This window comes from Gossypium hirsutum, chromosome A03 (assembly GCF_007990345.1).
Source record: "Gossypium hirsutum isolate 1008001.06 chromosome A03, Gossypium_hirsutum_v2.1, whole genome shotgun sequence".
NCBI classification, from domain to species: domain Eukaryota; kingdom Viridiplantae; phylum Streptophyta; class Magnoliopsida; order Malvales; family Malvaceae; genus Gossypium; species Gossypium hirsutum.
The window spans coordinates 4571475-4584873 of NC_053426.1; the positions used below are offsets into that span (position 1 = coordinate 4571475).

General features: G+C 31.3%; 1 long non-coding RNA gene across 3 annotated transcripts; it reads left to right on the plus strand.

The window, feature by feature from the left end:
- Positions 1-2966: 2966 nt before the first annotated feature.
- On the plus strand, positions 2967-5014 carry LOC121223805 (uncharacterized). Of its 3 annotated transcripts, XR_005921204.1 has the most exons (4): positions 2968-3548; positions 3682-3760; positions 3865-3907; positions 4882-5003. It is a non-coding gene; the product is annotated as an uncharacterized lncRNA (long non-coding RNA). The 3 variants fall into 3 exon arrangements; XR_005921203.1 differs by having other exon boundaries at positions 2967-3548; positions 3682-3907; positions 4882-5011; XR_005921205.1 differs by lacking the exon at positions 3865-3907 and having other exon boundaries at positions 3169-3548; positions 4882-5014.
- The last annotated feature ends 8385 nt before the right edge of the window (positions 5015-13399 follow it).

The following is a 13399-nucleotide window of genomic DNA, read 5'->3' on the forward strand; positions in this document are numbered from 1 at the left end:
AAGTTGTACATAACTTCCAATGCCTTCGCCTTTCTTTGATAATTCTTATTTATTTAATTTTTTAAAAAACAATTATTTAGAGAGTTATAATTAGGTGAATTGAGTTTTAATTTGATTGGTATTGACATTATTATTAAATGCAGTAGGATATGACTTTAAACGTGCTGAAACGTATTTATTCTTCTATTTAAGGTTGAAGAGAAGTATATAATTTAGATAGTTATACTTAATGGCGGAACCAGGAAATTTTTTTGGAGTGGAATTAAATTGTATATTTTTACGTAGTGAAAATGTAATTTCACCATTTTAAATTTTTAATAGCCTATATCTTTATAACTTTTAAAAGGTTATATTAAATTTTTTTCATTTTTTAGATGACCAAAATGTAATTTTACCATTATTAATTTAAATTTTATAAATTATAAAAGATTTAAATTAAAAACTTACCATTTTAGGGGATTATAACCCCTATGTCTCTACTATGCTCCATCACTAATTATAATTAGAACTTCAAAGTTAAGTTTAAACTCTTATCTTTACTCAATAGAACATTTAAAAAAATTGATTTTATTTGAATATAATTGAATTATTCAAATTTTGCTTAATTTCCACTCGCTCGACTATTTCTAAAGCAATAAGAAGGACAAATTGCAAAATTTTAGATTTGAAAATTATGATTTTTATATTTATGATTTTTTTTAAGAATTAAAATATTTGAAGTTCAAGTTGAGTATTTCAAAGTATTTCGATGCATTTTGATTGTCCAAGTGTGTTTTAACTAATACTGACTTGTAATTATGCATATCGGCCTGTTTTAGTTGATAGTTTGTTATTATTTTAAACCAAACTTTTAATTTTTTTTATAGTTACATTTAAAATTAAACTATAATTTTGAAATTACGTTATTGAATCTAACTAATAATTTTAAAATTTATATTTACATATAAATATATTTATATAAATGTAAATAAGAAATATTTGTATGTATATATAACATATAATTTATCAATAAATTACAAATTATATAATAAATATATATGTGAAAAACTTAAAATGATACACCAAAACCGGCCAGCAATGTTGATATGTATCAATATCAAGGCAAAACCAGAACTTTCATCGACATGGTTAATACCTTATTTTGAACGTAGAGTGAATAAAGAGAGAAATAATTTTTTTTATGAATATTAGATTTTGAAAATTTCAAGTTTCAAAATGAATTTTAAAATTCAAAATTGATCTTTTATGAAATTGAGCTTGGATTTGCTCAAATCCAAATTCATTTTTTTATTGAACATAAAAACAAAGAATTTAGGTTTGAAAACTTAAATCCAAATTTTTTAACTCACATGTTGTTTTCCAAACAAGCCGAATTAAATTCAAATGTCTTCATAGTTCAATCTGGACTAGAATCAGATATGATTAATACCAATGTATTCAAATTCTTTTACGATGTTTCATTGGGTAATTTACTAGATGCGAAATGTGGAAATTGAACACTATGTAATATGCTAAATGATCAAAGGTAGCAAAGTGGAGGGTTTAGTGACAAATTGAGTATACACAGTTGTTTGAGTTGAGATTAAATCATATTTAGATGATCTGAAATATTATGCTTTTACTTGATATGTTACATGGTTGAATTTGAATCAAACTTACTTTGATGTGATTATGTTTTGATGTATTAGGTAAATATATGAGCTTACTAAGTATTTCGTAATGCTTACCTTGATGCTTTTCTTTTCTATGTAGATTTTGACTTGTGGAATGTGTCAATCTGATCCTCAAGGAGCTCACACTATCCATCTCTTGTTTCGGTAGACTTTTGATCGCTTGTACCTGGTTATATGTGGCATGTACTTAAGAGTGTCTAGTTGTTGAAATGTTAAACATGTTTTGAGACAGTTGATTTTGAACACTTATGGTAATATTAATTTGCTCATGTTCACTGTTTTAGTATATTGCTATGCGTATATGGATGGGCAATTATAATGAATTAGGTATGTCACGCCCCAAAAATTGGGCTTAGAAAGAATTGGGCCTTGAGTCTGGGATTTGGATAGAAGAAAACCTGAATAATTAAGAAGTTTTAAATATTATCGTTTAAGAAAAAATTTTTGAATTAAATTACTACTAGAAAATTTTTACTGTATTTATTATTACGGATATTTTAAATTTTTACGAAATTTTAATTAGTATTATGAGATAAAATTATTATTATTAGAAAAATAATACTGCATGTATGTTTGAAAATTTTTTATGAAAATTATTATTATTATTTACTGTATTATTGATATTTGAAATTTTTATTATTAGATATATTTATAAAATTATTATTATTATAATTATTATTATTAGATAGGGAAAAAATATATATATATATTTATAAAAGTATTGTTGTTTTGGTGTTTAAGACTCTAGAAAAATTTTAATTTTATGCTACCTTAGGGAATCTGGGCAGTAGGACTTAATAATAATTTGGGCTGTATGTTAGCATAAAGAAGCACTTGGCCCAGTGGCTAAGCACGCTAGGAAGGCGTCGGAGGTGCCTGGGTTCAAGGCACGGTGTGCGCCAATGATTGTTTTTTTTACAATCAAGGATTTGCCGCAAGGAATATCTTGGGAGGAAAGGTGATACAAAAGAGGCATGTGGTCAAGTGGCAAGGAGTTGTTAAGAGTGTGCATGTGGTTAGGGGTTCGAGTTTGGTAAGTAGTGATATCTTGTTTTATTTTTAAACGAACCGGGACTGCAGTAGATAAGTATTATAGTTAATTGTGAGTAGTTAATATCATAAGAAGAGCTTTAGTGCAGTGGCAGCAGTGTGCTAGGCTTACCTTGAGGTTATGAGTTTGATTCTAGGGAAAGACGAAAATTGTTTTATTTTTAAAGCGGGCCAGAACTGAAGCAGGTAAGGTTTATATTTAATTGTAACCATATATTAGTAAGGAAGGAAGCCAGGTGCAGTGGCTAGCAGCACAGATGTAGGTGCAAAGGTGGACTGAGGTCTTGGAGTTCGAGTTGTTGTACGCGTAATGGGCTGCCAATTTTGCTGTTCACGTGGGGGAGAGTTAGAGTTTGACCGAAACTCTTCTTAGCAGTATGATGAAGTGGTGGATAAGGCTGTAGATCAATCAAGGAGCAATTCAGGGGATTGGAATTTAAAAGGAAGATTTATATCGAAATGCACTCATTCGGCCATAGCAAATAAGTGCCATTTATTTTTGGCCTTTATGATTCATTTTTTTTCTCTTCTCTTTTTCATTCTCTTGCTCTCTTAATTCTTCAAGTCGAGGCCATTAAACAATTCCTCTCTTTTCTTTTATCGTCATCTTCCCATCTTCTTTGCTTCACCAATCATAAAAGAAAAAAACCTCTCCCATTCAATCACCTTAACCGATCACTCACAAAAGCCGAAACCTTCATAAGTCATAGTGATTCGGGAATTAATATCTAGTTCTATTCTCTACTTGCATTTTAAGATTGGATTCACTGTGGATCTGAGATTGGGGAAGTGTTTGAAACGCTCTTGACAAGTACATCATTGGTGGTAAGTACTCGGAATCTTATTTCCATTCTTTATTTCAGGATTTAAAGAAAAGCCGAAAACCCCTATATGCAAAGGGTGCCTGTCGACTAAACTAAAAGGGTTTAGTGGTGTTATTTGATTTGTTTTGCTCTAGTGTGGATTAAAGGCTACTAATCGAGGGCTTGGATATTTGGAACGACCAGAATTAGATCTAGTCCATTTTTCCGGCAAAGGTAAGAACTTTAGTGCCTAAGGTGTTAAGGGCCAAATATGGTAAGGGTTTGATGTGTTAAGTTGTTATGGATTAATAGTTTAACGTGTTAGTAACTGATTGTAGGAAACTCGTGTGTGGAACTCGTCAACGTTTTGTCAAAAAATAGGTGTGTAAACGACACCCACTCATAGACTAGATCGGCAAAAGTCGAAAAGTCGAAATGCCGAAAAGCTAACATTTTGTGAACTTGCGAGCGTGCAAGCGCTCGTGAGATGGTTGTTTGTTAGTTTTGGTAATCTAAAGTGGTATGATTGTAGAGTGCGCAATTTCGTGCACTTCGGTATATTTGGGCTTAATGGGCCGAAAACGGGTTAATGAGCCAACGGGCCCAATTCAGTAAAGACACTCGATAAGTGTTTTTGTTGATGCGTTAACGGTTGTAGGATGTATGTAAACCCTAAAATATTAAATTTTACTAAAATACCCCTAAGTATGAAAATTACCATTTTACCCCAGGTGCAAAATGACTGTTATACCCCTAGGGTTAATTTTGACTGAAATGCATGATATTTTGAATCTGTTTGTTGGATGCCATGACATGTATATCTGTTGCATGGGATCTGGGTTATGTTATGGAGGATGAACCCGTTCTGGTGGCTGTGCCACATATTCTGATATAAGCAGCTTTGCTGCGGATTATAGTTTGTGCCGTAATCGGTGCTAACACTGTAAGTGTAGGGATGGTGTGGGTGATTTATTCCCCACAGGAAGTGTAGGGATGGACGGAGGCAAGTGCAGGGTTGGATGAGGTTATCATGCATTAATCATATGAAGCTGTTTTGTTATGGACCAACTGTATTAAAATGGGCCCAACTGTGTTAATATGGCCAAGGCCCAATATATCTCGACTTGTAATAGGGCTACGGCCCAGATTGATACTGATATGGGCTAGGCCCAATATACTCTGATACTGTAAAGGGCTATGGCCTAGATTAATATTGATATGGGCTAAGGCCCAGTTAACACTGATTTCTGAATAGGGCTTAGGCCCAGTAAAGCTTGAACTGATTTGGGCTCTAGTTGGGATACTTTACACACTGAGTTTTCCAAACTCACCCCCTTTCTCTTCCATCCTTGCAGGTGAGCCCTAGTTGGTGGACTTGGAACTGGGCAGGATTCAGAGTTGCCACGAAGATTAAGTTTCTGTTTTCTTTAAAATAAGTTTCGCATTTATTATTTTGATTATTTTTATTCTGGTTTAAGTTGTAATAAGGCCGCTCTTTTTATTATTTTTAATATTTTGGGTTATTAAATTGGTTAGCTCTAGGGTGCGTTTTATAAAAGTTACTTATTTTCAAAATATCACGATTACCGAGCAAAGCTTCTGCAACGTAAATGTTTTCAAAGGAAATAAATATTTTAAATAGACTTAAACTTAATTTGTTGTTTGAGGACAAGTAATATGCTTTAAGTGTGGCAATGGATGTGTTCATGTCTAGGATTGGATCCATGAAGAGCTTGGTACTTAAGCAGTCCAATAGACACACCTCCTCTTTTCTGGCTTCCTACCTGGTGCACAGCTTCCATTCACTTTAATCTATAACGAAAATATTTTTCTCAAAGATTTTTAATTAAAACATGAGTTTTACAATAACGCTCCAATGAGTTTTACATCAAGAAGGGTTTTCAATGAAAACATGGTTTTCGAAAAACACTTTAATGTGACACGCCGAATTCGGCCGTAACGTCTGGGCCGGGATTTGGGGTGTTACAAGGTATGCTTGAATTAACTTGTTGTATGAAATGGATAAGTGATATGAAATGGTATAAATAAGTGGAATAACTTGTATTGATTCATGTATCCTTGGTGTGAATTAGTGCCAAATGTGACAAATTGGTTTTGTGGTTGATTAGATGATTATATGTTATGTTTTGGCATGGAATTGGTATGTTTTGAACAAGTTTAAATGATGTCAAATGTATTCTTTGGCCTATTTGGATGGTTGGTTTGAAGCAAGTACCAAATGGCCAAATTTTACCAAAAACAAGTTTAACACCCCATATTTGGTCTAGTCGCTGGACCCGAGCTACATGATGTCACAGTAGTAAACAAAAACTTTCATATAAAAATTACTCAATAATATTCTGCAATTCAATATTAATAAGTCAATTCTACATTAAACATGCATTGTAAATAAAATCGAGTCTCATTTAGGCTCATGCAAGCCCTTAAACAAGCTTGGAACTAAATTAGGACTAATTTGAAATATTTTGTAACAGCCTAAAATTTCAGTGGTGTCGGAACAGTGATTCGAGATCACTAAATCCGACGACTAGGATTAGGAAATTAAAATAAAATAATATTTAGAAGTGAGAGCGATGTTAGAAATATTTTAAATAGGTGAAATTAAAATTTAAAGAGAAATTATTAAATAAATTAAGTTGAAAATGAGGTATCGAGACCTCGATCCCATAAGACCGAGCCGAAAATATTTTTATAAATATTTATGGAGTGTTAGTAATATGATGTTAAAATTTTATTAGAAAATTTTATCCTTTGAGTGGTTAATTAAATAAAAAAAGACTAAATTGTAAAGGTGTAAAACTTGTGAAAGTGATTAAATAGCTTAAGTGTCTAATGAGGAAGGACCTAAAGAGTAAATTTTCCCAAGGGAGATATTTTGGACAGCAATAGCTGAGAAAAAGTCAGGAAATTAGTGAAATAAGGGCAAAATTGGAATATTGCCAAGATTAACTAAATAAAGTTAGGACTAAATTGGAATTATCTAGGTTTTTCTTCATTTTTCTTCTTTCTCATCAGCTAAAAAGGCCATAGGAGGCTTGCAACAAGCTGGTTTTTCATATTTTTGCATCATATCAAGAAATGGAGGATAAATGAGGAAAAGAGAAAATTTCGGAATAGTTCCAGAAATCTCTACAACTACTGCAAATTTTTCCAGGTAAGTTTGTACGATTAAATTATTAAATTTCAATATTATTTTATGAATGGTGATTAATATTTATGTATGTTAATTTTTGAAAATAAGTAAATTATGTACAAAAGTTACGAAATTGAACTGAGTATTTCGGAGGAACGGAAAGCAGGAAATGAGTACGATCGTTCAGTAAAAAAGTTGAATTGATAGTAAATTACCGAAGTAAACCATGATTCAGCATTTGTTGTGAATTCTCGTGTTTGCTTTCCGTTTAGCCTTCGGGCTTCCGTTTAGCACTTGTGTGCTTCAGTTAGCCTTCGGGCTTCCGTTTAGCACTTATGTGCTTCAGCTAGACTTCGGGCTTCAGATCACGATGTACTCAAATCCGTAAGCCGTTCCTTGAATGGACAAGTTGGTAAGTTATAAATGTAACGTATAGAAAAAGAAATGTAAGTAATGTTATCATTATTATTATTGAGCTCAATTAAGTAAATTTTTTTTAAATGAGATTATGACTTACAAGATGAAAGTAACTTACTTGAAATGTCCATATGATTTGAATTTTGGAAAACCAATATTTGGTAAGATTTATAGTTAAAGCCGGCGAACTTACTAAGCTATAGTCAGCTTACTTGTAATGTTTATTGCTCTTTGTAGATTAACGGGAGGGTCAGAGGATCGGATCATCACGCTCAAGTCACACTGTCTGGATTTTCCGGTAGATTTTGTTATAAATACTTTAAATGGTTTATATGGCATGTATAGGAGCTTATATGACTATGTTTTGTATTAACTCATGAATATATTAGTTAAGTTAATATAAGTTGATATATGATATGAATGGAAATTAACTAAGATGTTTAAATACTACTTGAAAGTATGGATGGATATAATGTTAGATAAAATAAGGACTAGTGATATTGTTATGAAACGAATGTGATTTGGATGAAGATTGTATTTATTGAGTTGTTGTTTGTGTTGAATTGGTCGCAAATTTGAATATTGCAGGAAAGGTTAGATGTTTTTAAAGGGGTTATATTGAGTTTTTTTAAAATAATAATAAAAATAAAATAAATAAACAAAAAAATAAAAAATAATTATATTACAAAAAAATTCCTGAGTACTTGAATAAGTCGCTATTCATTTATAATACATGATTTAGGCCTCGAGAGTTCATAAAAGAGATTTAATGATTTAATTTTAATATGCTTGTTGTTTATTCATGAATTGTTTGTAAATTAACCAATATGTTCGGTAATACCTCGTAACCCTATTCTGGCGACGGTTTGGGGTTAGGAGGTGTTACACATTTATAAAAATATTGGGTAAAACAGAAAAAGAGGGGTCACATGGCCGTGTGATAGGGTTGAGGCCGTGTGGTATAGTATAACACAGCCATGTCCCCAACTGTGTAACAAACTGATGCTGTAATACCCAGTTTTGGCAGGTTCTGAGTTTGGCGAGTTAATTGAAAGTAATTTGAGGGGTGTAGTACTATCTGCCCAATTGATACTTTTGGCCAATAGATCAGGCGCATAGTAGATGTTAGAATATTGTAAGGATTGTTCCTAACATGTGTTGAGTCATTAAGAAGAGGAGATAGGTAAGAATATTAAGGATATTTGGGCATCTTGGGTTGTTGCCAAAGGTATTGTGCATCAAGTTTGTTTAGTTACGGTGCTAGTTATGTTCTAATGAGGTGGTTAGGAATGAAATAAATGGATGAACTAAATATATAAAAATGTTGGATTCTCGTGTACGTTTCTTCACAGTTGTAAACCATTTATAAGGCAGCTTGGATAGATTGTAACACGTGTCAAGTTCCACTATGAGAATATGAGTTTTAAATATACATATATTGATTTGGGTTTGAAGAGAAAAGGGTTTTTCTTTTTTCTTGCATTCAAAATGCTATGGTTGATTTGCCTTGGAGCTGAGAATATATCTCTCTTGTTAAACTAAAACTAAAGATCTGGGTTCATGAAGAAGGTTGTTTCATATCTTGGGTAAGTATTATAGTTTTGCATGTTGACTTCTGAAAGACTAAGTCTGTTTTATGTGTGAAGAGTAAGATGAAAAAGTAAGGCTTTGTATGAAGGTTATTTGGGATTTAGATGAAGGTAAAACTTAAATGAATGAGTTTTAATGGTGTTCTTATGTCTTATAAACAGTGGTTGCTGAAGTCTTGATGAATGTTTGAATTTGGAGATCAAGTTGTTGACTCTTACATGCTCACTATTCATACAAAGAGATCTATAGGATATTAACTAAAATATGAAATTGGAATCATGAAAGGTATGGTATGTTATGTATATGGCTATATGAGTAATTACAAAAGGATGTCTGTGAATGCATGATTGTTTGTCGAGAATAGTATGTATATCTGATATGGAAATTGATAAGTTCGAGTATATGTTGAATGGTGTATAAATAATGTGATGCTGAAGTATGGTTATGTATGTATGCTTGGAATGTATATAATAAGTGCATGAAGGGTTTACAAATTGAGTTTAAGACATCAGTGCATGAGGAGTTTATAAAATGAGTCTGTGTCTATTTTCTACAAAGTTGTCAAAAGGGGTCTGTCGGGACTTTAAACATGAAATCTAAAATGAAAAGTCCATGGCCATGGCTCTCTTTAAAAGGAACTAAAGGATGGTTATTACCTAATGAGGTTCCCTACATGTCCTAGGACGATGATGGGCAAACCTCACGCAATGTGAGTTTAGGCAAATCCATATCGTAAACATGCCATGAAAGAAAAGCCTTTGTGGAGAATCATGAAAGGATCGCCTTAGTGGAGTGCTCTATCTGATAACCGGTATGATGAATTTTGCTAAGTCTATGTGGCGTGAATTGTTAGTAATATCTGGTAAGCCATGAATCTAAATGTCTGTCTCGATGGTAAAATATGAGTAAGTTCTAGTAGTTCTATAACAAGTATAACTAAGCCAAGGTATTAATATACTCTGAAATAAGATTTGAATAAAGTCTTAAAGGTTATCCATGAAAAAGAAATGTTTACCTGTATTACAAAAGAGGTGTCTATTATGATGTCCTGTAAGTATGAAAAGTAAGGGGTATCGTATCTTTTTCAAAATCTATTTTGAATCTGACTCAATGCTAAAATGAGTTATGATATTCTGATATAGCATAATATGAAGTCCATCTGGATGTTATTTGTAGTGAATTATCAATATGGGTATATGAACAGAAATGAATCAGGTTATATTTGAATGTGAACCAATAGTATGAAAAACTATGTAGGTATCTGGCATATGTATGTATCCTCCCAAGATAATGTCAGTAAGAAATTATTTGAAAGAATAGCATGAGTTAAGTTATGGATTGTTGGAGGTGGATTCTAAGGATATATTTTGTTACAAAAGTATTATGGGGCAAGAGAATCATGTAATAATGAGAAGGGTCCTTCAGTTAATTAAGTATGAAAGATTAAGTATAACAGGGATATGATGATTGGCGTATACGAGAATGATAAGATCATATGTATTCAGCTGTAGTAAATGATGCAAAGTAGAAGTTGACTAATTGAAAGTCTTAGAATATTAAGGAGGATGAAAGGTGTATGCTTTTCGTTAATCCGATTGACACATTCCAGATGTCCAAAATCTACAAAAAACTAGTAACATGAGTAAATATATAAAATACTCAGTAAGCTCATACAATATAAACAAATAACTTACCTTAGTCATTTAACAGTTACATGAATCAATATGAAACAAGTTCACTTATCATGATATTCAAAACAATATCAACCAAATGAGATTTAGGCCAAACCACATAAATAATTTCAAATGGTAAAATACCAACTTCAACTCAAAATACATCAGGAATCCATTTTCCAATTTATCACATTGCTCACTTTTATCATTCAAATTGCATCATATATCTTTATCATAATCATTCATATCATATTCATCCTTTTTGCCACACCAAATTCAAAATTTTATATATTCCATCTTTTATTCCGACCTAATGAATCTTCGTAAAAGAACTTTATATACAGGTTAAAGTAATAGTGTCTGGTTACTCGTTAGGGCTGAACCTATATGACAAATAGCCTAGCCAGGGCTTAATATTACTGTATTCTCAAGTCTACAACATATGCAGGAGCTCAGAACCGTAACCTGTATTCCTAAGTCCGCAACATATGCCGGAGTTCGAAACCTATTCTTGCATTCTCGAGTCCACAACATATGCAGAAGCTCGGAAGCTAGGAAACACTCGTAACCTCATATATGAGACTTTTACTATTTTCATTGGGATTTAACCTCACATTATACCATTTCGCAACAATCCATTTCAATTTGATTCAATTTTCAATTTAAGTACTAATTTGTAGCCAATTCAAATGGCTAATAAAACATTAATGAAAATACATATAAAACTCAACAGCAATTTAAACATTTTTATACCGTCTGAACTTACCTGATAAAACGGTAACGCTTTGGATACTAGGGACTATTCGACAGTTTTTCCCTTTTTCGCCTAAGTCAACAACTTGACCTATATATTGGTTAAGATTCGAAATATCAATACAAATATCATAATAACACTAAAATTCATGCTTATAATCTTTTAATTTTATTTTACATAAATTTTCTAAACTTTTGTATTTTATTCAATTTAGTTCGTAAAATCGAAACAAGTATAACTTTCACAATTGAGATTCATTTTTCATTCCAATTTCAATTATGTCCTTTTACATTCTTCAAAAATCCAAATTTATAGAAATTTAAAGTCACTTTTGACATATTCACAATTTATTCCCTAAATGCAAAATTAACAACATTTACTTTAACAAATAGTCCTTAAACATTTCATAGCTTCCAAATCTACCATTTTCTATCAAAACATATAATATTCATCAATGAAAAGTTTTAAAACCTTTAACAATTTTGAAAACGGGGATACGAGTTCGCTAGACTAATTGCAACGATATCAAAAATATAAAAATTACGAAAAATGGACCTCAAAAGTACTTACATGCATCATTGAAAGCTTGGCCGAAGCTCTCTAATATAAAAAATGGTGTTCTTAGGTTGGAAGAGAAGAAAATGAAAGAAGTTGATTTTTTAATTAACTTTAACCTTTTATTATTTTATTATAAGTCAATTTAACATAATATAATTAAGAAAAACGTCAGCGCTAACCGTACAAACATTTAAAAGATGTGAAATTGCTACATTAGGCCTTAATTAATTATTAATTAAGTCATTTAACTATTATAAATCAACAGCGATAAGGTTTTACAGTTTTTATGATTGAGTTATTTTTCCTTAATTAACTAGCAAATCACCAAAATTACCAAATCAAACTTCAATCCACTTATACCACAACTCCGTAAATATTTAATAAAAATATTATTAAATATTTACAAGCTCAATTTATAAAAACTAGGTCTCGATATCTCATTTTTCAAAACTACTAACTTTCATTACACACCACTTGTACTTTACTAACTAAACAATTAATAAAATCTATCCAATCAAAATTAACCCTAATACTATATTTAACTCATAAATATTAATTACTAATGTTTACAAACTCACTAATTGGAATCGTGGTCTCGAAATCACTGTTTCTGACACCATTGAAAAACGGGCTGTTACAACAGGTTTCTCATCCCAACATCGATTTTCCTTTGTCGCAATATCGACCAACAGTGTGTGACATTCCGATGTCAAGTGTTCCGACTTTGTGATGTAATATATTGTTTGATGATGTCACAACTTGGAGAAAATATAGTCACGACATCAATCCTGTACTTTTCAAACTTTACAATTTGGTCTTTATTCAATCTTGGATTAACTTTAGAGCTTATGTAAGTTCATATTAAGTTCGAGAAAGGTTTTAAATTTGTTCTGGATGATTTATATAATTGTAGATAATTATTTTTTACTTGAAATCTTCGTTAAAGGTTTACAATTGTTTCGTTTTGTACTGTTGCATTCTGTAGCTCAATCCCAACGATTGAGATGGACTAAGGGTGTTACAGTTCAATCGTGGTACTTTAGTGGATTGACTATATCGCTAAATAATGTTGTAATTAATAAAAAAAAGAGTTAAATCTTAATTACAAATTATTTGAGCCCTAATTATATATGTTCAATTGATCCATTCGCTAGCTCAATACAATTTTTAACGGTTTGTAAATGAACCGATATGATGAATGAATGAATATAACGAATTAGAGAAATAGATTGCATTTATCACTAGCCATAATGAATGCGTTTTCTCAACGTACACAAGAGATGACTTAAGAGTTAAATTAATTTCTTTGAATTATTATTTAATTGATTGGAATTAAATAATTGAAGTTTGAAATGAACATTAAATTAATTAGTCATGTGCATTTTTGGTGGACAAGTTAGTTAAATTTATCTATTCATAGATTCTCGTGCACTAAATTGTTATGAATTTAACGGAATTAGAATTGAGTAGAAAAAATAATTTCAGTAGAAAATTAATTAAATTCATTTAAATAAATAACATTTTTGGGAATAAGAAATAATTATTGGGTTGGAAAAATTATATAAGTTAATTTAAAGACTAGATAACACGTATAATTGTATCCAATAAAAAAAAGTCATGCATAGGGGCCCATCTAGATTATAGTGGGCAGCAACCTTGATCCTGGAGACTAGGTATAGCTAACCCTAGGTATTCCCAAAAGGGAATATTTGTATTTTTTATTAAAA